Raw genomic sequence first — 4,845 nt, forward strand, 5'->3', positions numbered from 1 at the left:
TGGTGAATTGATGGCATCATCAGGCATGCTGCCCTACCCACCACAATCTAAATATCAGCAGATGGAATAAACATGGCGCCAGCAACCACTGCTGAAGTGGCTCCAATTGTCTCCATCATCAGACACACCCCCTGGCCCTGGCCCTGGCCACTGGGAGGTGGCCAGCAGAGGCCAGGTGGGGCTGCTTCCATCCTGAGGACAGCTCCTCCTGCTCTCTAAATATGGGAGGCTCTTTCAGCTTCTGCTCTAATTCACCTTGAAAACCACCAACAGAGATTGGAAAAATCAAAACTTTGCAGCAATGATAAGAGCACTGAGAAGCAACCCACTTCCTAAGTCTCGAGAGGCAAGGTCACTGGGAAGATGTTTTTCTCACTGCTGCCTGTTTTCTTAGGCCTGGCTGACTTCAGGCCTGTCTCTCCCAGTCTTAGGTACTCAGGCTCTCCGGTGAACAGAGGGTAGGCAGCTGCCGAAAACGTGTGGCTGTGAGTCCAAGAAAAGGATATGAAACCCTCAGGAAGAAGGTGTGTAATATTTTTGTTGAATCAAATCGTGATTTTGTAAGGGGAAAAAAAGACACACATAAAAGTCCATTTAATGTTTGGCAAAGAGGAAGCAAAAAAGAGCTTTCTGCATTCAGTGCAAACTCACTTCCAGGGAACTGTAGATCAAATTACCAGCCTGTGACATGTGCAGATTGGCTGAGCAAGCTAACGGTAACTCAAATTCCACCACTTCTGGACTGCTCCCGAGCTCATAAACTACACAGAAAATGATCCTGTTTGCTGAATTATTTTCAGTTACAACAGCTGCTATAACAACTCTGAGAATTTTGATATGTATATACAGGCCTGGTTAGTAACCACTTCAAATATTCTGTGATGGGGGCCTATCTTTCTTTTCCATCCTTTTAGCTGGAGGTAATAGAGCTGCTTTGAGGGGCCCAGAAGAACAAGGGAGCCTGTTCAAGGGGATCACACAGGACTAGGAGTAGAACTGGAACTCCAAGCAGAGGAGTCATAGGAGGGGAAAATAACGAATTTTTTTCACAATAAACAAAACTCATGTATTACTTTTATAATTTAAAAAGTAAATGTGCCCTTTATTAAAAATCTAGAAGAGTTTACACCACCGCGTAGCGCAGCTCCTGGTTGTCCGAGCTCCTGGTTGCTGCCTAGCACTTCCACCACCAGGACTCCATGATAAGCGCCAGCCGGGCCGCGGCAGCCCGTCTCCTGGGAGCTGCAGCCTCTCGGGACCCCACGGTCGCCCGCCACCAGGATGGCTGGAATGGCCTTAGTCATGAGACATTTAGAATTGTTTCAAGGCGGGACTACGCATCAGAAGCAATCAAGGGAGCAGTTGTTGGTATTGATGTGGGTACTACCAACTCCTGTGTGGCAGTTATGGAAGGTAAACAAGCAAAGGTGCTAGAGAATGCCGAAGGTGCCAGAACCACCCCTTCAGTTGTGGCCTTTACAACAGATGGTGAGCGACTTGTTGGCAGGCCAGCCATGCGACAGGCTGTCACCAACCCAAACAACACATTCTATGCCACCAAACGTCTCATGGGCCGGCAATATGATGACCCTGAAGTCCAGAAAGACATCAAAAATGTTCCCTTTAAAATTGTCCGTGCCTCCAATGGCGATGCCTGGGTTGAAGCTCATGGAAAACTCTATTCTCCAAGTCAGATTGGCGTGTTTGTGTTGATGAAGATGAAAGAGACTGCAGAAAATTACTTGGGGCATACAGCAAAAAATGCTGTGATCACAGTCCCAGCTTATTTCAATGACTCTCAAAGACAGGCCACGAAGGATGCTGGCCAGGTAGCTGGACTAAATGTGCTTCGAGTGATTAATGAACCCACAGCTGCTGCTCTGGCTTATGGTCTAGACAAATCTGAAGAGAGAGTCATTGCTGTATATGATTTAGGTGGTGAAACTTTCGATATTTCTATCTTGGAAATTCAGAAAGGAGTATTTGAGGTGAAGTCCACCAATGGAGACACTTCCTTATGTGGGGAAGACTTTGACCAAGCCTTGCTACAACATATTGTGAAGGAGTTCAAAAGAGAGACAAGGGTTGATTTGACCAAAGACAACATGGCACTTCAGAGGGTTCGGGAAGCTGCTGAGAAGGCTAAGTGTGAACTCTCCTCATCTGTGCAGACTGACATCTACTTGCCATGTCTTACAATGGATGCTTCTGGACCCAAGCATTTGAATATGAAGCTGATCCGGGCTCAGTTTGAGGGGATTGTCATTGAGCTAATCAAGAGGACCATTGCCCCATGCCAGAAAGCCATGCAAGATGCAGAAGTCAGCAAGAGTGACATAGGAGAAGTAATTCTTGTTGGTGGCATGACTAGAATGCCCAAGTTTCTGCAGACTGTGCAGGATCTCTTTGGCCGATTCCCAAGTAAAGCTGTCAATCCCGACGAGGCTGTAGCCATTGGAGCTGCCATTCAGGGAGGTGTGTTGGCTGATGACGGCACCGATGTGCTGCTCCTGGATGGCAATCCCCTTTCTCTGGGTATTGAGACTCTGGGAGGTGTGTTTACCTAACTTATTAACAGGAACACCACTATTCCAACCAAGAAAAACCAGGTGTTTTCTATAGCCGCTGATGGTCAGACTCAAGTGGAGATTAAAGTGTGTCAGGGTGAGAGAGAGATGGCTGGAGACAAGAAACTTCTTGGACAATTTACTTTGATTGGAATTCCCCCAGGCCCTCGTGGAGTCCCACAGATTGAAGTTACATTTGACATTGATGCCAATGAGATAGTACATGTTTCTGCCAAAGATAAGGGTACAGGACACGAACAGCAGATTGTGATCCTGTCTTCTGATGGGTTAAGCAAAGATGATATTGAAAATATGGTTAAAAATGCAGAGACGTATGCGGAGGAAGACAGGTGAAGGAAGGAACGAGTTGAAGCAGTTAATGTGGCTGAAGGAATCATTCATGACACAGAAAGCAAGATGGAAGAGTTCAAGGCCCAGTTGCCTGCTGATGAGTGCAACAAGACAAAAGATGAGATTTCCGAAATGAGAGAGCTCCTGGCTCGGAAAGGTAGTGAAACTGGAGAAAACATAAGGCAGGCAGCATCTGCCCTTCAGCAAGCGTCACTGAAGCTCTTCGAAATGGCATACAAAAATATGGCATCTGAGCGAGAAGGCTCTGGAAGCTCTGGTGCTGGGGAACAAAAGGAAGATCAAAAGGAGGAGAAACAGTAATAGAGTCAACGTTGGAGCCAAAAGGACAACATTACGATGCTTGGGAATGAAAGGACTTCCTGAGCAGAAATGGGCAAACTTCAGTCTTTTACTGTGTTTTTGCAGTATTCTATGTATAATTTCCTTAATATGTAAATTTAGTGACTGTTAGCTGATGATCATTTAATGAGTGTTAATTCCAACAGTGCAAGGTTCACAATGTTCTGTCCCTAGCCTATCATTTTCCAGCTGCCTGTAAAAGGGGGGAAGAGGATTTCTTGATCATTATAAAAACATTGTTTTGTGCTGAAGTAGCCATCTTTTCAAGGGGTGAAACCATCTCATAACAATGAAGGTAGTCAGGAACCTGGAATGACACCATATTGGGGATGGAGATACTTCCAGTTAGCTGAGTACTGCTATACCAGCCTGTGTGTGGAAATGGAATCTTTCAACTGAGGCCTTGCAAGGCAAGCCAGCTGTGCCATGTTCAGAGGTAGAGCAGGGGAAGCTACATCAGTGGAAAACTAAGCTAGCTATTTATGTTAGGGACAGCTTTTAAAACAAGGTCATAAGCCTTCCTAATTTTCCTAAGACATACTTTTCTAGCTACCTTCTAGCCTATGTCTGGCACCTGTATCCTTGATTGTTCTTTTTGATCCATCCTGGAATTCTTTTTTTTTAATAAATATGAAAATAAAAATCAGGAAAAAATAAAAAATAAAATAAACAAAAATGTGTATACACCCCCACATAGCATCATGATGGAGAAACTATATGATAAATAAGGCTCCTCTTAAGCAAATTGTGAATTTACCAAATGAGTTTACAAGTTCATAGGAAGTAAATATACAAGTGGTATTATGAAGTCTGCAGACAAGACTTGGGTGGCACATTGATTTGTGGACCTCTTGTAATAAATCAAGGAAATATGGTTTAAGGCCCAGGTTGTCCCTGGAGCAGAGATTGCAACTACTAGATGGTCCAGGCAAGGATGGCACAGAATTTTAAAACATCTGATTCTGAGTACCTTTATGTGGGGAATGCACCCTTCTGTTGTCACAGTAACCACCTCACCCTGTTATCTTACACCCCAGATTCACACATTCACAGGCACCTGCCTGGTCCCTATGACATTTGTTTCCAACACCTGCTGTCTAAACCTATCCCTTCAACTTCTAATCAGGAAGTCAAAAGTCAAAATAATATTGGTTAAGTAAGGATGCAGAAAACAATAATGGAAAATAAGTGAAAACAAATTAATAAAGTAACACAATTGACAAGTAGCATTCTAGCAGTGTGCTAGTTTGCTAGGGCTGCCATAACAAAGTTACTGCAGATCAGGTGGCTTAAGCAACAGAAATTTATTTTCTCACAGTTCTGGAGGCCAGAAGTCCGTGTTTAAGGTGTCAGCAGGGTTAATTTCTTTTGAGGCCTCTCTCTTTGGCTTGCAGGAGACCATCTTCTCCCATTTCTTCACATGGCCATCCCGCTGTGTACGTATGTCTGTGTCCTCATTTTCTCTTCTTATAAGGACACCAGTGATACTGGATTAGGGCCCATCCATTGGGCTTCATTTTACCTTAATTAACCCTTTAAAAGCCCTATTTCCAAATATATACTGAAT

The 4,845-nt window shown here is 44.3% G+C and overlaps 1 pseudogene; it reads left to right on the top strand.

Annotated features, from left to right (window-relative positions):
- The first annotated feature begins 1,199 nt into the window (after positions 1–1,199).
- LOC109456020 (stress-70 protein, mitochondrial) lies at positions 1,200–3,239 on the top strand (annotated as a pseudogene).
- Positions 3,240–4,845: the final 1,606 nt, after the last annotated feature.

The sequence above is a fragment of the Rhinolophus sinicus genome, linkage group LG04, assembly GCF_036562045.2.
Source record: "Rhinolophus sinicus isolate RSC01 linkage group LG04, ASM3656204v1, whole genome shotgun sequence".
Lineage (NCBI taxonomy): Eukaryota > Metazoa > Chordata > Mammalia > Chiroptera > Rhinolophidae > Rhinolophus > Rhinolophus sinicus.